The sequence below is a fragment of the Manis javanica genome, chromosome 14, assembly GCF_040802235.1.
Source record: "Manis javanica isolate MJ-LG chromosome 14, MJ_LKY, whole genome shotgun sequence".
NCBI classification, from domain to species: Eukaryota; Metazoa; Chordata; class Mammalia; order Pholidota; family Manidae; genus Manis; species Manis javanica.
This window is the reverse complement of record NC_133169.1, coordinates 86222679-86248071: the sequence shown is the minus strand read 5'-3', so window position 1 is coordinate 86248071 and position 25393 is coordinate 86222679. Positions and strand designations below refer to the sequence as shown.

Sequence of the window (25393 nt, the reverse complement as noted above, 5' to 3'; positions counted from 1 at the left end):
AAGGTGGGGGAAGGGAAGAGGTTGCTGACATATGCAAATCAGCACCCTGCCTCCTGCCAAATTAGTATGACACCTGCTTGGACAGAATTTTCTTTTTATCTCCTTTTATCTGGAGCAGCCCAGTTAATGTTTCAGGCCACCAGTTACCATATCCCGTAGATGACAGCTCCTGAGACCCTCAGTAAGAGCAAGGTCATCCTCCTTGGCAGCCCCATGAAGTTGGGATTTGCTTCTGTTCATCCTGGGGCCCCACGTGGGCTGAGATTAGCGGGGCACCTCTGCCTGGCCCTGGAGCTGATGCTGGGCTTCTGTCAACACTGACTTCCACCTCTCCCACCTTTACTCCTTTAAGCCTCAGTCCCAGTGTGCAAAATGGTTGGCTGATTTTCCTACCTTTGAATCCAAGGGAGAGGAGGGGTGAAACACAGAGAGAGCAGAGCTAGAGGGGGCAGGATAAGGGAAACCCTGGACGAGGGTGTTTCAAAAGCACTCTCAGACAAAGGTAGTCACTTTGCCTCCATTCTCACTACAACCTCTAGTTTCTTTGCCTCCTGCCAGTTCGTCCCTCCCACTCTAGTTCCCACACACAGATCAGACGAGGGTCATTTTCTCTGCTCCTGCCCCCACAGAACTGTGCTCATTGGCTCCAGGGCCAAATTTCCAGTTGTGGTCAGGCCTTCAATGCCCCTTATTAATTATTATCATCATCCCCAGTCCTCAGTCTCTTTGATTCTCATGTTAGGGCCACTTGGGCTTGTTTCCAGTCTCAGCTGTTATGAATAAAGTTGCTGTGAATATTCTCATACACATCTTTTGGTGGACAAATGTTTTTATTTTTCTTGCGTAAATATTTGGGAGTGGAATTGCAGGTTATAGGGTAGGTGTATAGTTAACTTTATAAGAAAGTACTAGCGATTTTCCAAAAGGTGTACCAGTTGGGGCTTTTCTTAAAGAGATCCCTGTGCTTATGCTGGACTTCTGAATCAGAATATTCCAAATATAAAGGTCAGAAAGTTGTATTTTCACAAAGCTCCACATGTAATTTTAATGAAGCTAGTTCACTAACTGGCATTTGGAAACCACTGGACAACATTTAGAATCTTTACTTTCTTGTTTTTCCATTCCCTCCTCAATAAATGTAATTGTGGCTTCCATGTCCACCATATATAATGATTGCAAATAATGAAGTAGTTGACTAACAGTGGTTTAAACAGTAAGGGCTTTTATTTATCTCATATAAGAATAAGTCCAGAGGTAATTTGCTTCTAGTTTGGTTAATTTAGCCACTTAGTAGTGTCATCAAGGATCTAGGGATTTCTCATATGCCATCCTCAGGGTCCTAAGATAGCTGCCACAGCTCTGAACAGCATGGGCTCACAACACAACTTCCAAGGCCGAAAAGAAAGGGGTTGAAGTTACCTATTGTATTGCGGGGGAGAATCTTTTCCAGAAAGTTCGACTCCCAAGTCCCATTGTCCAGAACTAGGTCACTGGCCAACCCTTAGGGTAGGGGAAGGGGTATTAATGAAACATCTGGCATTATTGAGCTCCTGTAATGGGAGAAATCCTTACATTAAGGAAGAAGAGTAAGCAAATAGCTTTCGGGTAAGTGATCAACAGCGCTGATCTCACTAAAACTGCTCTTAGAAGGTCACCTTAATTGCTAAATCCAATGAATTCTCTCCAGTTTTCCTTGTATTTGACCTCTGTTATGTTTTACATCTCTGGATCCCTCTTTTGTTTACAGCCCCCTCCCCATCTCTCTTTGCTTGAAACTATTGTTTTCTGCTATTCATTCTTTCTGTCACTTTTCCTTGGGCTCCCATCCATTACATTTCTCCTCTTTGTAGATTGGTGTTAACCCTGGGTTTTTAACCAGGTGCTGTTTGGCTACCTCTGAGCATCTAATTCACTGACCCACCATAACCGTGTGACCAAGACCTGGTGAGGGCTGTTTGTGGCCTACCCCTTGAAACTTTGTGTTTGTATGGGCTTCCTCTCCCCACTGCAGTCCTGATTCTCTCTCTCTCTCTCTCTCTCATGTCTCTGTCTCTTCTCTCCATTACAGAGCTTTTGCTCATGGTAAGGTCTGTACCAGCTTTTTTTTAAGACAGACTTTTACAAAAAGTTACTTAAACCTCCTGTAGGGTAGGTCTTGAACTGAAGGGCCCTTTGTTTTCCCATATTCCCTGAGAGTTTGGAATAGAAGCTGAGTTGTTCCAGAAAATAAAGAGGTGATGAATTTGGAATTCCATAATTTAAAAGATCAGGAAGAGAGAGTCTAGAGTCAGTTGAGAGCTGGATGATGGAAAAGTTGAGAAGGACTACCACTTATGGCTGCCTAAGAAAATTTGAATAGACATGTCTAGAGTGGAGTTTTCAAGTGAAACTATGTGTATTGTGACCCCTCCCCTGTAGCTGCACAAATGTTTATTGCAAATTTCTGAAACCACCATGTACGTAGTATGATACAGTTTTGGATGGACATCAGTGAGGGCGCCACAGGTTTATGGGGCTGGAAATGTGAACAGCCCCACACCTGAGTCATACCCAGGACTAACTAAGCCTCTCTGATCTCTCAGCCTCTGGCCTTGAGCTGCTTCAGCCCGCCCTTCACTTAGATGCTAGAGTGAGCTTTCTAAGATACAACCCAGGTCATTTCCCTGCTTACATCCTTTACTGGCTCCCCAATCAGTGTATCTCAAACCTGGGGTTCATGGACCCCTGGGGACCCACACTGAGGGGGTCTTCAGTACTCTTCAGGAAAGATATTATTTAATTTCAGGATTAATTTTTTTTTAATGTAAGCAGAGTCTATAATATCCAGATGACCACCTTATAACCAACTACTTTGAGATTTTGGTACTGGTTTGCTCTCATATTTATTGATTGGGTTGGTGCCAAGTCATTTTCTGAAACGATAGCATTTAATTTTTAATGCTGTACCTATTTTTATGTCAGCATTCACAGATATGTCCTAAACATCTAAAACAGTGCCTGGCATATTGTAGATGGTCAGTACAGATTTGATGATTAAATGAATGAATGAAGTGTCTCAAACTGGGTTCTGATATCCTTGGGGATTCTCTATGGGTTGAGGTCTCCCAGCATGGCATATGAGGCTCTTCACAAGCTAGGAATTCTCAACTAGCAATTTCACCAGACAGTCTGGGCAGGATGTGGAGGCGTAGTCTTTTTTTAGAAAATAAAAAAGTGAAAGTATAAAGGATTTACGTACATTTTGACAGGGTAGATGTGATATGCAAATAACTTGCAAATATAATGCAAATGACATGCAACTCCTCATGCAAATGAGCATCCTGTCTTTGGAATCAACTGCTGGGGTATTCACTAATTTGTCTGTGGTACTGGCAGTAAATCTTTAAAGGACTTAGGAAACAAGTTTCCTGATGGGGATGTGTGTACTGGGGAGGAGGAGGAGGGACCTCTCAGGAGGAGTCAGTGTGGTGCTGTAAGTATACAGCTTAATATGAAGCTTAATAAAGTATCAGTTTAACATGAAGTTATCCTGCTGTGATATTTCAAAGGCTGGCCTTTTGTAATTGGCAAAGGGTGGGGCGACAATGAAATGCATCTCCTTATCCCCCTCAACTCTTTGGCCACCCCTTATCTTCTGTCCCCTTCATCTCAAGCCATCCAGGCTCTGGTCTCCCAGAGTAGGGAGTCAGTGATCCCTGGCCCTAGATCTCCGTGGGGACCACAGAAGAGTCTGAGATAAAAGCCCTTGTAAATCATATCTGAAGGAGGTTAAGAGCATGATGTGGAGTTCTGCATTTCCTAATCTCATGACAAGAAGAATTTAGTTGAATTTCTGCTAAACCTATTAGTAAAAGATGGGTGGTTATAAGAAGCACGGAGGCTTTCTGAGAAATAGAGCTGCTTAATCTCAATGCCAATGATGTGCTATCTGACAAAATTGAATGCTTACTTGGAAAGGAAAAAAATGTCAACTACGATTTTTTTCATTATAAAAACCTGTCCCTGTCCTTGATGTGAAAGGAAATTTTGGTTACACAGACTCTTCTCCAATGATTATAATGTTGGGCAAATGACATACAAGAGCCTCAGCAGATAAATTTTAACATAACTTGGAATCTTTTTTTTCTGACATTTTGCTTTGCAGTCAGACCTGGGTTCAAATTTTCACCTCCCAGCTATACACACTTGGGAAATTTATTCAACTTTTCTTAATCTCAGTTTCCTTATCTGTAAAATAGGAATAATAGAATCCTCAAGAGGTTGCTGTGAAGGTTAAATGAAATAATGCATGTATTTAGCACTGTGTCTGACTCACAGCAAGCATTCAATAAACGTAGCTATTTGCAGTGGTCATCTGTGGATTTGCTACCTAGAGTCCATTCACCCTCCATCTGATAACTGTACCCCATTTCCTTCTGGTGAACCATTTTTTTCTTCTTGGTATATGGTTCTAGTGAAACTGACTCTACCATCAGTGCCAGAAGTAGAGCACATGACTTAAGTTTAAACCAATCAGACCATTCCATCCTTCAGACCACAGTGTTTGAATTAAAAATAGGGACATACATAGAATTACCATTCAGCCCAGCAACTCCACTCTTAAATACCCAAGGGAATTGAAAGCAAGTCCTCAAACAAAAACTTGTATACAAATGTTCATAGCAGCTTATTCCTAACAGTCAAAAATGGAAACAACCTAAGTGTTCATCATCTGACAAATAGATGAACAAGATATTGGTATAGACATATCATGGGAATATTATTCAGCCATAAAAAGGAACAAAGTACTGATTCATGCTACAACATGGATGAACCTTGAAAACATTATGCTAAGTGAAAGAAGACAGTTATAAAAGGCCATATGTTAAGTGATTGCATTTATATGAAATATCCAGAATAGGCAAATCTATAGAGCAGGGAAAGTAGCTTAGTGGTTCCTAGGGACTAGAGGAAGGGGGAGGAAGAGGGGCTGCTAGTAGGTAGGGGATTTCTCTTTGAGGTAAACAAATGTTTTGGAATCAGTGATAATTGCACAACATTGTGAATATAAACACTGGACTGCCTACTTTAAAAGTGTGAATTTTATAGTATGTGAATTATGTCTCAATTTAAAAAAACTAAATTAAAAAAAAAGAATTGGCCCATGACTCAAGCAGGCCAATGACAGCCAATAAGTCTCAATCTGATCCTTTGGCACCACAAGGGAAATAAACTAGCTCCCTTCGTGCAGGCCTCCAACCTGAGAGAATATAGGTTCTGGAGTTGCTGACCTAATGCCATGTGCAAAGCCTAAGACTGAATCCTCCAACCTAGCTGGAAGCAGAGTCAAGAAATAAAAAGACATCAAGACCTGCTTGAACACTGGAGTAGGAGTGACTTCTCGTCCTAGGTTTCCTGGGACATCCCTGATGTTAGCCCTGAAAGTCCCGTGTCCATGTTGGTCACCCTCGTCGGAGCTCTGAACCTACCTCTGCTGCAAACTCAAAACTCTACCTGAGGACTTGCCCATGATACGAGTCAATGAATCCCCTTTTATTTTAGCAAGTGTCACAGTGGTTCTCCAGCGGCAGGCACTAAGAAGATAGCGTTTAGGGTTCAAGATCAGGGCACAGCACCTATGAAAGGAAGGAAGCAGAAGCAAGATTGGGCAGAGGAAGAAGTTAAAATGTGATGTAGGCCTTGGGTAATCAGCAGAGAGCTCTGCAACTAGTACTGCCCTTCAGAAGGTCCCACCCTGAGGCAAAACGGCTGGGCCATATACTCTTCCCTGCTTTTCACCTGCAAAATTCTAATCATTCTTCCTCTCAGCCTAGATGTTGCCTTTTTGGGGATAACTTTTCTAAAGCCATCAATGACATTAAGTCCCAAGGCGTTTGGCCTGTCTCCTTTATGTGTAGTTATCTGTCTAATATTGATTTTGTTTGTTTGTTTGATGTCTGTCTTCCTTGCATTCTGGAGGAAAGGACTGCTCTAGTTAGCTATTGCTAGGTAAAAAATGATTTCCAAACCTTAGTGGCTTAAAACAGAGTTTGGCAAAGTAAGGCCCAGGTGCCAGATCCAGCCCACAGTCTGTTTTGTATAACTGGAAGATTAATTTGTTTTACACTTTCTAAGGGGTTATAAAAAAGGCCCCTCAATATAAGAACATTATGTGATAGAGACAGCATATGGCCCACAAAGCCTAAAATATTTACTACCTGGCCCTTTATAGGAAAAGTTTCTCTGACCATGAATTAAAACCACAGCCATTTTGTTACATCTCATGATTGTGTACATCAGGGATTTGGGATGAATCTTCTGCTCTATGTCTGTGGAGTGAGATGTCCCAGAGGCACTCCGCTGGAGGCTGATCTGGTCTGGAAGGTCCAAGAAGGCTTCACTCACACGACTGTTTCCTGAGCAGGCTGGCGAGAAGACTGCGCTCAGCCGAGTCCTCCATGCCAGCTATCCACCAGCATGGCTGGGCTTATTACAGAGTGGCTCAGGCTCTAAGAGACCAAAGTGGAAGCTCCCAAAGACTGGGCTTATGACTGGATAGCATCACTTCTGTACTCTACAGTCTAGATTCAGAGGGCACCCTAGATTCAAAAAGAGGACTTATATATCCCACCTCTTGGTAACAGGAGTGCAAAGAAGTTGAGGGCATATTTAATTTACTAGAGCATTAAGCTTGCTCACTCGCTATTACCTGCCCAGCTGTTAGCACAGTATCTGGCACATGAACTCAATACATTTATTAACTAATGGACACACTCTGTAGGTGGAATCTGACCTATATGAAATATGAAAGTATTAGATTTGGAACTAGATCAAAGCTGAGGACCACTTGGACCCTTAGAAGCATTTCCGTCTACATGTTCCATTTCAGGGCTACCACGGGCCCAGCACTATCCTGCATCTCTGACTATTTGAACTTCAGTTTCCTTTTTGGTTACTGAAGGACAATAAAACCTACATCTCACAGGATTCCTGTGAGAATTAAATGGTATAATAAATGTAACAAAGCTTTATAAACTATAAAATTCTGTTTAATGTTGTTATTATTCTCATTACTGCCCAAGTTGGGGAATGGACAAGCCCAAAGCCCCTAGATTCCCTGCCCTGGAGGAGGGCCCCTCAACCTTACCCTACTCTTACCCTGCTAGTTCCTGAGGAGCAGGCATTAGGAGAATGAAGTGGGGTCCTATGGCTATGCAATCCAGTTCTAGCCAGGGAAGATTGATTTCTCCACAGTGGCCCTAATGATGTTTCGATGGGTCTCATAATTCCGTAATGATCTTGATGCCAATGCCTCCTTCTCTGGGTGTCTCTGCAGAGGCTGTGGGGAAGTGCGAAGCCACAGGAGCTAAACAAATAAGAATGATTAGTTGCATGTGGCCAGCCCCTTGTTGCCTGAGCTGGCCTATTGTGCACTCTAACATAGGGAATAATAAAGATGCTGCTGAGAAAAACCACATTCAACTTGTCAGCTCACCCAGCTCCGAGAAAGCAGTATTCCTTTCCTCCAAAGAGCACCTGAAACCCTCTGTCCTAGAGGTACTCCCATGGCTTTCATTTCCTGTATGTTTCATTTTTGACTGGACAGAGAGTTTGTCTGCCTGAGTAATACTTCTTCCAGGCTTTCCACAAAAGCTCCTATAAAACCTGGACATGATGTATGACGTGTGTGTGGCGTGTGTAGGTCTGAGAGTGAGATAATTACTTAGAATGTTAAATAGGGATATAAAGCAGGATACCCTGTGTGAATATGTAAGTACCCACACTTGTATTTGTGTGTGATTTAACTTTGCCTAGACTCTAGCACAATGTCTGTTTAGCTAACAGGCATGGAAAAGAATAGTACTAATAGCTAAGACCTATTCAGCACTTACTTGCGCCAGCCACTGGGCTGAATGTTTCATATGTATCATCTCAATTTCCAGAATAATTGTTGAGATGAGTAATAACATTATTTCCATTTGACAGAAAAGGAAACACCCCTCTAAGCTTGGTTAGGGTTAAAGCAACTTGTTTAGCTGGGGAGTGGCAGTCAGGACTTGAAGGGTCTGTCCGATTCCAAGCCGTTGTTCTTAAACTGAACACAATTCCAAATCCAGGCTCTCTGCTGACAGTAATACTGGATTTGAAGGACTAATGCCCTGAGACAAGCCAATAAGGCCAGCCTTATTCTCATGTGATCTCCCAAGGCTTTGGTGCTTGGGAACCTTTATTAGGGACAGTGTCAGAGGAGGCAAGGGTTCTCCCAGTACTGGCTTGCTGCCCCAGGACTGTGCTGGCATGGTCAGTCACTGCACCTGCCATGTTCAGGATTCCCTCATAGCACACACCATCCCTTCTGCAGCTCCTGTGTATAGAAGCAGCTCTGGCCCTTGTGTAGGACTAAGTATAGACTGGACCAGAAGACAGTCTACACAGGCTGCCCTACTACAGCCCTGCAGTGGCCTGGTTCTTAGGGTTCCAGCTCCATTCTCTGCCTTTATCAGCCCTTTTTCATGGGTCTGGGCAAACCTCAACTGCTCTGTATGATAATGTGGTAAGGAATTTGGAAGCTTGAGGGAAAACCCAGGAGAAAGAGATGTGAATGGTGGCTGACGGGGTACAAGCAAGGGAAAATAAAAGATTAAGAAATGATCCATGGAGGCAATATAGGTAAGAAAGGGACCTGGGAGGAAAGAACTGCTCAATTATGTTGTCTTTCAAGTTGTCTGCTTCAGGGTGTGTGGAATTAACATTCTTCTCCATCAACCCTACAACTCCTTCAATAAATTCTGCATGTCATACTGAAGCTTTTGCCGGTGTGGGTTCTTGGTGAGGAAATGGAGCAGGGTGAGGGGTCAGCTGGCATCCAGCTTATACTCCATCTGTCCCCAATCTGGTTCCCTTTGGGCCTTTGATTGGTTTTCAAGTCTACTTTATACGTGTATGTCACATGCTTCACTAGACACATCTAACTGTGTAATTATGTAAGAAATATATTTGTAACAGTGTGCATATCATTGTGTGACAGTGTGCATGTATGTGAATGCAGGATGTTTTCATTAATCTACACATGTAAACGTGTCTGTGTGTGTGCTGTATTTATGAGTCTGGATGTGTAAGCTGTGTGCACAAGTGTAGGTGTTTGTGCCAGGATGTGTGTGTGTGTGTGTGTGTGTGCGTGTGTGTGTGTGCATGTGTGATTGCAGCCTTTTGTGGGTACCTGCAGGCAGTGCATTTGCATCAGATGTCTGTGTACCTGAGTGGATGTGTGGTTGAAGATGTTTCTGGAGGCAGAATCATAGTTCTTGGGGTTTTTCTTTGGCCTCAGTGGGAGCTGTTGGATGAGAATGCTTTGAAATCTTGTCTGTCTTTTGGGTCTCTTCTTTTCAGTCCTTTTCCTTTGAACCAGACAGGCCTGTTTAGAGAGCAAACATAGCTTAAGTTTACAGACCTTTTCTGGCCAAAGTCCTGTACAGCTGCCAAGGCCTTCCAGCAGGCAGGAGGCTGCCATCCAGAGATCTCACATCCCTTTCACAGGGGCTGAAATTTTTTTATTTTTATTTTTCCTTTTTTTGCTGCTGAGGCCTCAGAAATGAACCAGAGACAGAACAAAGCACAGTCACTGGGGTCCTTGGGGTCTCCTAGGGCGAAGAGACTTAGAATTCTTGACTGCCACCAAAGAAGCTGCTCGTATGGGCTCGGTGTGCCCAGATCCTAGGGTAGATCTTATCTGATCTCTGCCCTGTTTTGGCTGCTGCCACCCATTCCATCTGAGTGCAGCCCAGGAGGGAAGTGCAGGACCATGGTTCAGAGCACCACTTCCTCTTGGCTTCCTTGTCAGTGCTTTTTCCATGTTGGCAGCTTGACTTAGCTTTCTTGGAAACACTGAGAGCTCTGGCTTCATACTCTCCTTGCACTGCCTCTCAGGGTCTCTACAACACTGTTGTCCAATAGAGCTTTCCGCCATGATGGGGATGTTCCATACTCTGTGCTCTCCAATATGGTAGACATTAGCCACATGTGGCTCTTGAGCACTTGAAATGTGGGTAATGCAACTAAGGAATCAAGTTTAATTTTATTAATTTAGATCGAAATATTGGATGTGGCTACTGGCTACCATATTGGACTGCACAACTCTGAAGCGTTGAGAGAGAAGAGTATTTACTTGTAAAACAGGGATAAAAACTGCCCTATCTGCCTCACAGGGCTGTCTGGAGCAAACAAGATGATGAAAGTGAGTTTTACTAACAGAAAGAATGTGGAAAGAAGGACCACAGTGTGAGCTAAGTGGGCTTATTCTTATATCTGTTTGTTAATATTTTTGTTTTGTTGCCCTTGCTGTACTGTTTTGATTTGATCAGTTTATATTTTGGTGTCTCTCATCTGACCCCTGAGCCCTTTGAATATAAAAACCCAGAGGGACTATTTCACAGCTGTATCCCCACAGCCAATGACTGGTATGGAGCTTGGTACTCATGTTCAAGTGAATAAAATGTCTGGAGTCCAGAGGGGATTCCTGGCAGCAGGATTTGAAGTGTATGGTGAAAGCTAGGGGTGCAGAGAGGAGGAGGCGGGACAATATGGTGGTGAGAAAGAGCTAGGGCTCTTGCTCCCACACTCAACATTCTAGGCCCATCCAGAGAGAGCAAGGGAGCTAGTTATTGATGCTGGAAATGCTTTTACATAACTGGTATCAAGCTTGTGGGAGATTAATTGAGAAAGGCTGATCAAAAGAGAAATGATCTACTCACCACATTCTGCTTGTTGAGGAAGGCTAGATTGATCTTATAAATCTTCACCTAGCCAGGGCTCTGGGGGTGGGTGCTATGGTTTCCTTCTGATTGATGGTGGCAAGGTTGAAGGTGATTCCTCAGGCAATCCACCCTTTCAAGCTTTGCTCTTCTGTGGAGTGGAAGAGAGAACTTGGAAGCTCTCCAAAAGAGCTACAAGGGAGAGATGGCTTTTTGATGGTTGTTTACTTACTTAAAAGGAAATTAAAAACTTACTTGTGCTCCATCCCGAGAGTCACACAGGGAAATAAGAGAAGAGACTTCTGTGATCCTGCCATCGACTCTGATTCCTGGATTTCAAACTTCCCACTTTTCCAGTTGTCCTTCTTGTTTGCAGGCCATAAAAGTAGAGGCTGTCGGCCTAGGGCTGGCCCTGCACACTGCCTTTAGCTGCTCAGCAGAGTTGAGCTCTGTTCGTTTCCAGTCTAAGGTGGTTCTCAGTCATGGCTTTTCAACGTTTGGGTCCTGAAGGCACAGAATTTCTCTCCTCCACACACTTCAGCTAGTTAGATCTGTCTCAAGAAGGAAGCCAGGCTCCTGTGTGTGCTGGTAGCTCTGTGTCCAGCTGGACTCTTTTCTTGGCCTCGCATTTGTTTATTCATTCTAAGATTTGGGCTTAAGCTATTTTAAGCATCTTACTCTTGAAGCACTTTATTAATGTCTTTTTTATAACCTGTGTCAGGCTCCACTGTAATTTATGTGTTCCTTCTGTAATCTATCACTGATGTAATAGATATTTATTGAACATTTATTATCTGTCTTCATGGTACTAGACTGTGACACAAGCTAGAGTTATTTCTGGGCCCAGCTACTCTCTCTGGTCTCCTGGGTGTTCCATGGGAAAAGTGAGCTGTTTTCTGTCCTCTCCCACCCAGCCTCAGGGAAGTGTCCTGTGCAATCCTTTCTAATAAACTGACACTACCCACTCAGCTATTGTCCAGCCACCTGTTTTCCCTCCCCAGGCTACTAACCAAAGTTTGTTCATAGTTTCGAAGTCAACCTCCCACCTGTCTGACGTAAACATAATAAAGAAGTAAACATAGTATTATGCTAGAAACTCACATAATACATGGAAAAGGGAAAGGAACTCCAGAGATAGGCTGATTGCTCTTGGGGAGTATCTGCTGCTTGGGGGAGGTCACTGGATTATACCCTCCTCCTTCCTGATTGATCAGAATCTCTCTGTGTTTGAAATTTGAGGGCTTGAGGGAGCACCCCATTTTATTGGTTAGGTTAAACACCTCTAGGCAAGGGGAAAGTCTAACAGAGTGGTATCCTGGAAAAACAGGACTTTCAGAGGCATGCAGATCTGCCTAAAAATCCCAGTTCTACCACTTCCTGACTGTGAGAAATACTCTTACTGGTTGCAACTCAATAAGTGGACCTGGAGACAAAGAGAACAGCAGAGTGATGCTTCAATGGCAGTCTTGCAAGATCCGTTGTCTTTACCAGGCACACTCAGGATGGTTGCAACAAGCAATTTATTTCTTAGTATTCCAGACCCTCCCCTGATTCCTCAGTGGCTGAGTACTACAGGGTTCACATTCTTTCCTGGATGTAGCCTATGCAAATTATATCCATAACAGGCTTTCTTTACATTTGTCTTAATTTTATTGGCTGGTTCAAACCCCCCCTATCCCCAAATACAGACGACCTGTTGCTTCTCTTTCCTTCCCCCTCCTAGCCTGAGCAACTTCCTGGCATGTGTTTCACCACGTGCACTTTTTAACACCTTGTTATTTAAACGTTTAAACCCCCTGGTGGGAATAAGTCACATTTAGATTTTATGCTTTTTCGGGCGTTGACCGTATGCCCTTATATAAGTCCTTTAACTTCTTTGAGCCTCAGCTTCCACATTTGCAAAAAGGGGATGACAGTTCTGATTTTAGGAAGTTATGAGAAGTAAATAAAATGTATATGCAGCACTTAATAAAAGATTAAGTGGTAGAGCATTAGAGCTGCAGGTGATTTTTATTTTTAAAATAATTGGTCGTTGTCAACTCACACAAAACACAAGTATATAAAACAGGTGACTTGCAGGTGGTCTATTAAGCATGAATTTTCAAAGGGCTATTATTGCTTGAGATTCTCAGCTTTATTCCATACTGAGTCACAGCAGTTTGATTTATTCTTACTCCCCAACCTCCTCTGTTTTCTTTCTGATGATCTACCGCTAGAAAGAAATTAGGCTATTGGGAAATCAAAGTCGAAATTTCTTTGTTCCATTTAGGTTAGCTTGTAAGCAAAACCAGGCCCACGGGAAGCTCTTTCAAACACCGCTCGCTCGAGCGGAGGGATACAGGACAAAATGAAGTTTCGGAAAGCTGCGCAGGCAGACGCTCGGGGGCGGAGCTAACGGAAATCAGAGAGAGGCGGAGCTAACAACTCCGAGGGAGTGAGGCGACCGCCGGCCTTTCTGGAAGACTGCCATTGGCTGAGGCGGCGAGCAACGTAATAGCTGCGCGCTCGGGGGTTCAGACGGTCGCCGCCGCGTCTGCGCACCGGGAGCTGCTTGCCGTTGCGGCCGCCTGGAATTCTGGGGGTTGTGTCTGCCCCTTGGCTGCGGGCGGGAAGCCGAAGGTAGGGGGTGGTGAGGGCCGCTTGGCCCTGGTGCTGTGCGGGGGGCTCAGGCCGCTGCCTGGGCCTCGTGCCGCCAGCGGCCCCGGTGCCTTCCCAAGCACTGCCCCGGGGTCCCCACACATCCCCCTAGAGTCCCCAAACCGGGACGTCCAAGTAGGTCCTGGGCTCGTCATATTGTCTGCAGACACGGCCTCTTAGCCCTAAGGGCCGCGTTCTCTTCCTTTCCCACCGAGAGTGTCTCCAATAACCCTCATAAATGCCAGGAAACGAGGCAGTGGGGGTCCGAGACTGTCTTTTGGCTCCGCGTCCGCTTTGTTTCCTTCTCCCACCCTTAGTTTCTGCATCTGTCAGACCGCTTCTTTGGGGACATTCTGATTTGACCGTCCTCTTGTTTTTCTCCACCATACGGAATTGCGCCCTACTTGCGTCGTATTTCTACTCCTGTCTGTTTTCCTTTGTCCTGGTAGATGGAAGACTCGCCTTTAAAGCAGGGGTTACAGATTTTCGGGTGTCTCACTACCTAGGAGGTTTTGTGTTTCCATGCAATATACCCACAGGGATTTCGAATAAAGTGGAGCATAGGCACCTGCAGTTCTACCCAGGTGGTTCTCATTCAGGTGGTCCAGTTATTCTCGCTTTGAGATTCTCTGCTTCAGAGGAGAGAATCAGGTGACATATGAGCCCCTGAAATGGAGATCTAAGTGGGAAAGACCAGGATTCAGAAAATGCCCAACACCTGATTGCCAGTGGGTGTTTTCTTTGCACTGTGGGAGCTAGAGGGCTATTTGATACCTTTAAATAATTTTTATGTCTGTATGTATACACACACACACACGTAAGATCAGTTTTCTAATAAGTATTTTTAAGTGCTTGGCATCAATTCAAGCCCATCTGTTTTTCCGACTTCAATAAAACAAAACAAAACAAAACCACAACTGCTTTGGGTGGTTGAGGGGGTTAGATAAGCCAGACTAGGTAGGCAAGAGAATGAATCCTCCATGTTTGCTAAGAGAAGAAACTGATGTGTTTATAAACACTAACAGGGTTTGTTTTGACAGTGTGAAAGATGTTCTGTATCTGTTAGTCTTTTTAGCTCTCACCTCACCAAGCTTTTCTCTTTTGTGATAAAAGTATACCAGATTTAAGGATTGGATAGGATTTTGATGGAAGCCAGGGCATGAGGATATTAGGACTGATGTCTGTATAACATGGATTGGGACTTGGTCGCTAGTTCCAGTTGAGAACATGACCCTTAGGTTATTAAGAAGGTGTTGCCATAGCAGATATATCTCAACCTTTTTTTGGGGTGCTTAATGAAAATAATCTAATTAACATATATGCTGTTCTAATGAAACTGACTACAGAAAAGACTGACTTCATTTTACAGATAGTGGGAATGGGGAATATATTAGAAGGGATGTAGTAGCCCAGGAGTGAAAAATTACCTTGTTCTTTCATTTCTGCTTTCTTCCCCTCCGCTGTTGTCATTGAAGCCAGGTATTTTCTGCAGAGACTACTTTGAACCCTGGTGTGTTTCATTTGCAGGAAAAAAGGCTAATTGAGTGAAAATGAAAAGCAACAAAATGGGTTTTAAAGTAAATATGCCAGAACTTTCAGAGTGTTCTCCTTTAGAGGGGTATGTGTAGGTGTGGTGGGAGTTGAGGGGGGCATGATTTAAGTGATAGGGCCATTGTCCAAAGCAGTTTTGAAAACCCATCTCTGAAACTGCCTTCAGAAACATGTGAGAGATCACTTTCATTTACACATGATACCATACTGTATTATTATTATTTTTTTAACCTCAAATGGCAGTGTTAAGCAACCTTGTCACCTGACTTGTCTTCAGAATAGTTAACAGTTCTTTTGAAGTGGCTAAAATGGATTTTTGGTGTGTGGTAAACATTGATTCTCAGTCTGTCACTTTATCTATTAGCCATATGACCTTGGACAAGTTATTGCATCTCTTTGGCTTGGTTTTCCACTTCATAAAAATGGGAATAATACTTCAAAGAGTCATTAAGTGAGGTAATACTCATGAATGCTCTTGGGACATAAGAACATAATAACTTTGTTTTCCTTCTCAAAGAATGAAGATTTGCTGTTAATGAGAATATTAAAAAAAAAGACAGTCTCTTTAAGAGAGGTTGTACTTTCTTCTAAATAGGTGGATGCCTTCTAATTCTTTTCATTATATTTGTGGATTTATGCTCAGACCTCACTCTGCCTTCCATCTTTTTCTTCATTCATTTTCTATCTTTTCCTGAGTAAAGGCTTTCCTGCAGAGGCTGTTTGCTAGTCTCTTGGAGTAAGTCTCTTTTCAGGAGAGCTAATCTGCACATTCTTACAGTGCCAGCCCCTTGGTCATGTATTCCTGAGAGTATTTCTCTGGAGCCTCAGTTGGTGCTTAGAATACACTCTGTAGCACAGGCATCTCTAACCCCGGGATTTGGTGTCAGTTTGGAGACTTGTCCTTGTGGAGCTAATCTTTTCTCTTTCTGAGTGAGGATGAATACTTTATCCTCTGAGTCGGCCTTAAGCTGCAAGCCTTAGTCTTTCGCAGCATAGAGCTTCTCATTTTAATTATATGTGGTCTAAAAGGGGAATATCCTGCCTTTTTCTTCATTTACTTTCACCAAGGGTTTCACTGCTGAGTAGGAGAGAAGAGCCTGTTGCCATTCAGGTGGGGCTTTGGGTAGCCCCTGATCCCTAGCATCAGTAATAATTGGGTTTGTCTTTAGGACAAAAACCTCATGAAAGATTTGAAGTGCTCAGGACACATGTGAAGAACCCCCCAGAATTTTTCTGCCTTGTGAAGACTTTTCACCTGGCATCCTCACTTGTACAGGTTTCTACCTTGGAGACAGTGAGAGGCCAGGAGCAGCAGAACAATGTTCAGCCTAGAATTGTAGTCCCTTCAGGTTCCACCAGGTAGCATATAGATAAGAGTGAGATTGTGTTGGCTGGCCATGCCCGCCTTCATTCTCCTACTAATGCCCTGGGCCTTGATAGTTGAGGTATTGAGAAGTGTCCCAATAGATTGGGACATAGATTGGGTGGCTTGACAAAAATTTCTGAGTTCTGGAGGCTCGAAGTTTGAGGTCTGAGGGCCAGCATGATCAGGTTCTTGTGGAAATTGGGTCAGCCCTTTGGACATCTAATCAAGTATTTCTCAATCTTGTTCATTATCACCTTTTGAGACTTTTTTTTCCTTAATTGTCCTCTTCCCCCATGGAATTTTAATAGCACAGGTACAATATGTATCTGTACTATGGCAGTTTGGAGGGCCACATACTGTTGTAATGTCTAAGATTTTTCTTCCCTGAGAGTCAGTTTTTACCACCTTGGGAGTGGCATTATGCTCACTGAGAATGCATGGTCTTATCCTATGAACTCTGTCTGATGTAGTCATCAAGGCTTGTTCTCTGTCTAGATGATCCAGCTGTTACTACAAGCTTTTTCAATGCCTCAAACACCAAACTAGTAAAAGTAGAAGAATATTATCTCATCCAATCCTCAAATCAGTCTTCTGAGATAGTTGGTACTATCCCCATTTTACAGATGAAGAAACTGAGGTACAATGAGTTTAAGTGATTTGACCAAGGTCAAAAAAGTTTGGTGCAGCCAGACTTTAAATCCATCTGTGACTCCAGAGCTATTTCTGTTGCACCGTGCTGCGTCCACTGCCACCCCCACCCCATGAGTCTGCAGTCATCAGGACATTTGACCATTCAACTTATATTCTCCAGTTCCTTCTAGGTGCCCGGCTCAGTGAAAGATGTTGGGGACACTAAAGTGAAAATGAGTTCTGTTGAAGAGCTCATTGAGTTTTTCTAGGGTGGGGCTGTCCTGGGGGTAGCACCCTTGTTACTCTCTCCTGTTGGGGCCTTTTGTGAGATGGTTGGTTGTAGCTAAATTCTATCATAGGAAGATTTGAGCACTAAGTTGGCCTTTAGGAGGGTCAAGCTGTAAATTTGTCTTTACTAGTTCCGTTTTCCAACTAGCTGAGCTATTTCTAATTGCTTAGCTTGTTGCATACAAAATATGACCAAAAAGATGTAGCAGGCCCAGTGAGCTCCTTGGCGATTAGCTGTTTGTGAGCATGAGGAGGAGTGAGAATGATGTTTTTGCTTTGCTTATTGATATTCCTAATCATTTAGAGCATAAGCTGTTTGACCCTTTCTGAGGTTATTCCATATTGTCTGCTTCAAAACCTAATGCGTTAAAAGAGTTGGATAAGCGATGTGAATATGTGATGTTTCTTTGTGGTAATTGAAAGGCATAATCAAAAACACTTTCAAATACAAAACCGAAGCTTTGGGCAGTGACAAAACTAGGTCTCCTAACACTTGATTCATCCAAGGAACCACAGCAGAACCAGACCCAGCCCTCGTGTTTGCAAGGAAATTGCTAGAAAGACCCCTAGGATAATGATCTTTTCCAGCCTAGAAGCACCATGATTTTAGACTTTAATAGCTGGGCCCAAGGATGGAGACTTTGCTTCAGGAATACAATCAAACCCAATTCCCCATGAGTATGAGATGGGGAGGGTCACAAAATCGACCTTAAATACCTTGCTTAGGAGCTGGTCCCTTAAGCTTCCCACTTTCAAAGCATGACCAATCAATGCTGTCTGTAATGACTGTCCTACTTTATGATACTTCCACTGAACTGAAGCCTGATAGTTTACTTGAATTTGGTCAAATGGCTGCTGCCCCTGTTGGGAGCCTCACAGAAATGAGAGGTGAAACTTCCCAAGATGTAAAGAGACGTCCATTTAAAAATCCACTGGCATCAACCTTCCTTACCAGAACTTTGGGATGCATATCTGATTCTTCTTCCAGTTTCTAGAACTCTCCTTCAGAAGACAGAAGGGGCAGACTACTCACAGAAAGGAAAGAGGCTGGACATGGACCCGTGACCATCACTGCCCAATTGCTTCAGTTTTGCATTCCATGGGTTCATATTTTACTGATGACAAAACTGATCCCCAGAGAAGTGAAATGGGCTCTATACCTTTTTTAGGGCCAACAGCATATTAATGGCAGAGCTGAGACTTAAGCCAGAGGGCTCACAGAGGGTGGCCATAGAAGTTAGAATTATTTAAAGCCTTGTAAAGATGCTATTGCAGTTAAAAGTCTCCAGGAAGGGAGCAGGCCCCACCTCCACAAACTGTCTTGTTCATTATTTTATAACCCTCACTGGTGAAGTTTTTGGCTGCTATGCGGATTTTTCTCCTATTCATGTTGAAGTGCGTTTCCTCTTGCTCTCACCCCCGGGGAAATAGATTTCAAATTTTATCCCTGTTTTAGAAACAAAGAAATAATGCTCAGGCCAGACTGCTGTGAGTGTATTCTGTAAAGAGTGGGGCCCGTGCACCAGTGGACCTTATCTGGTGATCCAAGTAAACTTTTAATATATCTCTAGAAGAAAAAAGAGAGTGAAGGAATGAATGATATGTCAAGATGGTTTAAAAACACTCCAGAGTCAGCTCACTTGGTTTCATATTCTGCTACTTACTTACTAGATGTCAGATCATGAACAAGTTACTTATTTTCTCTAAACCTTAATTTTATTATCTATAGAATGGAAATAGTAATAGCTACTTTTGTAACTGTCTTGAGAATTAACTGAGAGAAAATGTATGGAAAGTGCTTCTCTGGCACAACGTGAGTGCTCTATTATCAGTAATGGTAACAGCAGTTTCCAGGGCCTGTCCCTAGACTTGGTTGAGAGTAAGTTATGCTGACCAAGCGTTACTTGAACCATCACATCATTGTCTGTCTTTGTTAGTTGGTTTATTGTTCATGTCAGTAGTCACTCATAACCTCATGCTGAATAACTGAAAGTTGTGAATAGTAAGGTACTTCTCAGCTTCTCTGATATCTCTTTACCTGGCTTAGTTCTCATCTTTCCCAACTCTCTAACAAGCTGCCCCAGCCAGAGGGTCCTGTTTCCTGGGCAGTCTGACAAGGGGATTTTAATGGGGAGGAGGGCTGGCTGGTCCAGAGCCTGCCAGGGGCTCTCTGACAGTGTGTTCTCCTTGCTTCTTGCCTTTTGCTCTTCAGCCAGACATGAAGCAATTAGCTTGTTAAGGGAACTTTGACTTCTCTCACGGCTTTCTTATGATTTGTGTGCCCATACCTGCTCCTCGTGCAAGGTCAGGGAGGCACAGTCAAATACACTGACTTGGATTTTGTGTTCAAGTTGACTCTCTTTCCCCTTGAGATTTACAGCTGGAGCAGTGTGGCAGTGGGCATGGGAGTGTGGAAAAAGCTCGTGAAGCCACTACCCTCCATCTACTGATCTCAAGTTGACTTTTTAAAAATCCTGAGCATCGTAACTATAGTCTCTGCCTCCTTTGAATGAAACAGATAGGGCAAAAGCTCATTACTACGAGGAAGACTAGTTTGAATTGGTAAGAAAATCAAAATTAAAGAGTGTTTCAAAGAAATGCCATTGTCTTAAGTTCTTTGGCAAGCCTCTACAGTGTGTTCTCTAGCCTTACGGCTTTCCCTCTTCCCTGAAACTGTTCCTGAGTTTTTATGGGAGCCTCCTCCTGTCTCCTGCTAAGCTTCCTTCAGGACATACCGTGCGGATCAGAGAACAGTCATTCTTAGAGCTTTCAGTGGCACCACTGGCCGCGGAATGAATTCCCGATGTGTGGGTTGTCCTGGTGGTCCATGCCTGTCATGTTGTGTCCCTTCCTACTAATTTAATTCCCACAGATACCCTTTGCTCCTGATTAACTGGGCTATGTGGTCCTCTAAGCATGCCTTGTGTTTGTGTCTCTCCCAGTTCTTTTGCCCAGAGTACTTTCTCCTTAGGTTCCTACTTTGTGCTGCACAGCCAGCACCTTCAGCAGGCCTTGCCTGATTCCTCCTCATCTGTGTCCCCATAGATTTGTTTTGATTTTGATTATAGAGTTCACTTTGATTATAGAGTTCAGCATACTTTATTCTGGTTAGTTGTTTTGTCTCTTATTATATGAGCTTCTCAAGGACTTCTCTATGGGCTGTGTTTATTTTGTGTCTCCAGCATTATTGCTGAGCGTAACATGGACACTGTAAATGCTTGATGAATGAATAAATATGTGAAAGATTGTGAAATAACAGTCCTGTTTAAATACCTGTTCTTTCCTGAAGTATTCCTTGATTTCTAGTCACAGTGAGTCTGGCGTGCTCAATTCCCAGAGCCTTTTGTGTCTGAAGCAGTCAGATTCATTAGAGTAAGTCTTCCCAGCTGGATTAGAAATTCCTGGAGGGTGAAAGTTGCATCCCTCATTCCTCTATGTACCCAGCCCCCGGCACAGTTCCTGGCACATAGAGAGTATTTAAAAATGCTTGGGAATACAGGGGACCTGCTATTTGTTAGCTGATGTGCCTATTAGTTGATCAACCTCCTCTGTCACTCATTGACCAAGATCTACAAGTTAAAATCTGTTGTCAGGGCCAGGTAGGGAACAGTCAGTATGAGGCAACAGGGAATTGTGGTGGCCGGTGTCAAGGTGGAGTGTTTATGTGCTCCATGTGGGGCAGCTGCGACTCAGCCTATTGTTGTCATACTGCAAGAGAAGCCCCAAATCCAGATTTTTAGAAATCCCTGGGGATTACAAAGTACATCTGTGGTCCAGGTTTGACCTATAGGTTGGTTACCCATTTGTGACATTTGGGTAGAGGCTGGAATTTCACACACCGAAGTTTCTCATGGAAGAAGAAAGGGAGGAAAGGGTATAACCTGAAAGCTTTTGAGGGGGTTTTGTTGGAAGCCTGGCTTTGTTTGAGAGTGTTCTATAATTTCCTGTGGGTAGTGACTTTGCCTCTGGGGCCGCAGGGCTGAGGCCTACAGATAACCATCTGTGGTGTGGGCTTCATCCTCCCTTGTATTCTGTCGCTCATCTGATGGTGACCTAGGGACTTCTGTGATTTTTGGTCTTTTTGCCCAACCTCTGCTGAGGTGAGTTTGATGTTTGTCCTTGCTTCTGTCTAGTAGTGTGGGTCTGGTGGTTAGGGTGGCACAGTGTGCAGGCTCAGAGACCATTCCTGTTAATGGTTTCTCTGAGAAGGAGTTCTGGGTGAACAAGCAAAACCGAAAGGGAAATACACTGCACAAAATCATTGCCTAAATTTGATCAGCCAAGGGGCAAATGAGTGTAATAACCAGAAGGAAATCTGTACCTCCGTGGAACCTTTCGCAGGACAATCTTATCCTCTGGCTGTCCTGTTCTTCCCATTGTCCTTAAGGGCTCCTGGCCGTGCTTACTTGCTTGGCACTACCTTCTGGGTCTGACAGTGTTGCCACCAGTGGTATCCCTATCTAAGGCAGAACTGGCTGATTGGAGCGTCTCCGGAAGAATACATGAGGAACTGCAAAGAGTGGTTGTTGCCTTGAGGGGCCCTGGGTGGCTGGAGAACGGGGAGGACACTGACTTTTCACTGTATACCTTTGTGTGCTTTTAAAAATTTGAACCATGTGCATGTATTGCTGCTATTATTTTTTAATGTACCTAAGCAGACCCAAGTGTGGTCTCCTCTTCAAATTCTACTCTGTCCTCATTCATTCGTAAAGTGTGGGTTTCTCTGCAGATATCTGCACCCAGTCACTATAGATTGCCCCCTCTTGGTGGAGACAGCCTTGTATCTCTGCTTCCCAGAAATGTCTTAGGATTTCTCACCCAGGGGTCTTTGGAATAACAATCAGGCCTGAAGTATTTTACTGTTTTGAAAAGGGCTTTCAATATTTTATGTGATCCTTACAACATCCCCATTCAAAATTGAGGTTTGGAGAGTCTAAATGACTTACGTAGAGTCATACAGTTGGACAGAGTAGAGCTGTGACTAATCCAAATGACCTTATTTCATATTCATGCCCCTTGCCCTTAGTTCTTATGTCAGTGAGGAAGTCTTCTCTTTCTGGAGTTTTCGTACACATTTCCAGAGCTTTTCCAGCTGGGGACAGAAGTGGAGCTGTGGTCTTCCCTCTTTCCTCTTTTGGTTCTAACCTTCCCCTCTTTGGACTCTCAGTTACACAGGCTTGTCTTCTGTGGAAAAAAGGGGTCAGTAGTAGGTTTCTCCATTTTCTAGATAGGGTAAATAAGACTCCACTGGGGCAATACCTTTTACAGAAGCTTGAATTGATAGTCTGGTTTCTTATTCTTTGCTCAGTATTATTGCTGCCATTAGGCAGAAGGTTTTGTTTCCAGGTTACAAATTTTTTTAGCAAAGAGCTAAGTGTGGAATAGAATTGAAAGGACTCATGTAGTTCTCAGATATAATTTAATGCTCCACATCCCAGAGAGAGTAAACATTGTAAAGTGTGCAAGATGGGTTTGGATTAATATTCTGACAACATGTGGCTTGGTGTGTAGTGCACTCCTGGGAGATCCTCCTCACCCTGCGCAGCCTGCCTTTGCTGGGCGGCCCCTTCCCACAGGTCTTCCCACAGCTGTTGTGCACATGGGTGAATCATCAGCTTCCCTAAGCTACAGAAAAAACAATTTTAACTGATGAAAGCCCTCATACAGGAGGCGAAGTAAACAGACAACCCTGAGAGGCAGTGTGTTTCACTGCTATTTAGCTTCCCCTGCATTTGTCCAGGGTACTCACTTCACCAGAAACACTGGCTGATCCTCACCACTGGTCTCTTCAGAAGACATTGAAAATCAACTTGCTTTTTCTACTCTGCTGTCCCTGCTGACATAGGCGTGGAAGGTCTCTGGAAGCCTCAGAGAGACAGTGAGCAACATGGAGGGAGGGCTCAGTTGCTTCTAAAGACAGCAGAAATCCTAGACTTTTTACCTTTTCTATTCCTACTTATATTAGAATTAGGTTGCCTTCAAAGAGAATTCTCTGTATTACTGACACAGCCCAAGGTGGGAGAGGGTCCTGGTACCACTTCTGCAATCTCTGAAGAGAATTTGAGGGCATGTAGAGATCATGCTTAGGTGGTCTTTTCCTCACCCAGTCCTGACCTGTGCTGTGCCAAAGAGACTTGTCCCAGAGAGAAGCACCAGCTGATGGCTTAGTCAGGGTCTCACTGGTTGGCAGCTTTGTAGGTCTAGAAACTCAGATAGTTCACCCAGGTTTAAACTCCCCTGGGCTGTCTTAAGCACATGAAATTCATGAGACCATCAAGCCAAAGTTCCAGTTAACTAATTAACTCTAAGAAACATGACCACCAAATTGATTTGTGTGGACAGGTAGGACCATTGTATCCTCTATAGGAAAATTAGCTGGGAAGTCAGCTCACCCCTGGAGGAAATCAAGGTGACGTGTGGTGGAAACCCCTTGGCTACAGTATCAGATATACCAGATTTAACCATATACTACTGTGAGTCTTCAGATAAATAATTTAACCTCTCTGATCCTATTTCTTCATCTGTAAAACCACCTGGGGCTTTCACCTATGTACATAGTAAGCACTCTACATGTTTTGTCCCATTTATAACTTTCTGGCCTCCCCCGGCATTGTCCTTTTAGGGCTTTTTCTGTAGTCTGACCACAATACACTTGTCAGTCTGTTAGGCCAAAGGGAATGATTTGAGAGGGACTCATTTTTTTCTCTAGGTTTCCTCTTATGTATTCTTTGCAGACCACAGCCTTTCTTTTGCACAGGTTACAGAGGAAGAGCTAGATTCTGACTCTCATCAGTCCTTTCCAACCCAAGGAATCTTTCTTGTTACCATTCAATCTACACTTCTTTGCTGCGCACCGAGTATGTGTCAGTTTCTACTTGGCCATGGAAATACAATGGTGAGTGAGACAGATGTGGTCCTGCCCTCCTTACACCTCTCCAGACCCCCTCCTTAGATGGGTTATTTCTGTGGATGACTGGGCTTCTTCATTCTTTGTTGCTTTGTTCTGATTTCCTTCTGAGAGGGCATTCCTCTCCCTAGGCCTAGAGGACAGTGCCCCTTGGCTCTGCTTGCACCCTGCCTGCTCCCAAGCGAAGAGGGCAGTCCGCTGAGGCTGAAGGAGAAAGCTCCACAGGCTACTACTGCCTCGGCCACGCATGCCCCTAGAGCCTGGATTTAGCACTCTTGAGTGTTCCTTTTCTCCTTGCACACAGATTATAGTGTACTGGTAATTTAAGCTCAAATAACCCTCCATCCCCTCTCTGCTTTAAAACAAACAAACAAACAAAAAACGCCCTGTATTACAGGGTTGAGAATAAAGCAGGCCAGCCCTGGTCTCCTTGTGGGGTTTGTTTTATCATGTGTGTTTTTTATGTAGCATTGCTGTGGGTTGCCCTTGCTTTTAGTAAGGCTAATGTGTAATTCAGGCATATTGATATTCTGCAATCATAGAATCTCACATCTTTCACTACCTTATAAATAGTGTGACAGGTAGATTCAGGGGCTCTGGCTGCCAGGAAGTGGGACTGACTTCTCCACTTTGGAACCCAGATGGCATCCTGGCCCTTAGTGGGCCCTGCGTAAAGAAGGCCTAGTGTCCGGTTGATGGGTTTCTCAGCTTCAAAATAATGGCCTGAACATAGCCTTCTGTTCCCTTCCCCTTTTTCTTTTGCCAGTTTTACCAGCAGTTGCCAAGAAGGGTGTGTGGAGAAGCAGGCAGAATGGCTGTCTGGGAGCCATTTATTTGAGAATTCCCAGTGGAGAAATACATTTTTCTCTCCCTCTCTTGCTGTGGTGTGTGGCGTTATGACTTGGTACTGCTTGTCCCTCTGCAATACTGAGGCCAGTGTTTGACTCCTCCAGCTCTGTTGGGGTTTTTGACAATAAATAGCTTGCTGGTTGGTGTTTCCCCCAAATTCCATCACTTTCCCAGAGGTGGGGGAGTATGTCAGCAATTAGGGACCTAGTTGAGCCTCTGTGTCTGGCACTGTGACCACTGAAGGCGTCGGGGCTGAGCCCATATGAGCCATGTTTCCCACTGCTGCTGGGGCTGAGCATTTGCTACAGTTGGATTTAGCTTTTAAGATTCACACTAGAGGCTTGGTTGGAAAGGAGAGCGTGCTGCCTCATCATTGCTATGGTACCAGGTAAATCTATCAGCCAACAGATGTCAAGTGTAGGAAAAAAGTGCAAT

At 43.8% G+C, this 25393-nt stretch overlaps 1 protein-coding gene and 1 long non-coding RNA gene across 5 annotated transcripts in view; one reads left to right on the top strand and one right to left on the bottom strand.

Annotated features, from left to right (window-relative positions):
* LOC118971958 (uncharacterized) overlaps positions 1 to 11327 on the bottom strand; it is a 30239-nt gene extending 18912 nt beyond the window's left edge. The window contains exons 1-4 of one of the 3 annotated variants that reach the window (XR_012125112.1): positions 10986 to 11327; positions 10731 to 10881; positions 7138 to 7345; positions 5469 to 5615 (exon numbers count right to left, since the gene is read on the bottom strand). This is a non-coding gene — a long non-coding RNA (uncharacterized lncRNA). Of the gene's footprint in view, positions 1 to 1202; positions 5616 to 7137; positions 7346 to 10730; positions 10882 to 10985 lie in introns of those variants that run through there. The other 2 variants (XR_012125113.1, XR_005060714.2) reach the window with 2 other exon arrangements.
* A 1865-nt stretch (positions 11328 to 13192) lies between these two features.
* Positions 13193 to 25393, top strand: part of SIL1 (SIL1 nucleotide exchange factor) — a 222467-nt gene continuing 210266 nt past the window's right edge. Inside the window, exons 1-2 of one of the 2 annotated variants that reach the window (XM_073221753.1) lie at positions 13197 to 13349; positions 23960 to 24097. The gene's annotated coding sequence lies outside the window, so the exon portion shown is untranslated. Of the gene's footprint in view, positions 13350 to 23959; positions 24098 to 25393 lie in introns of both variants that reach the window. The other variant, XM_017673104.3, reaches the window with a different exon arrangement.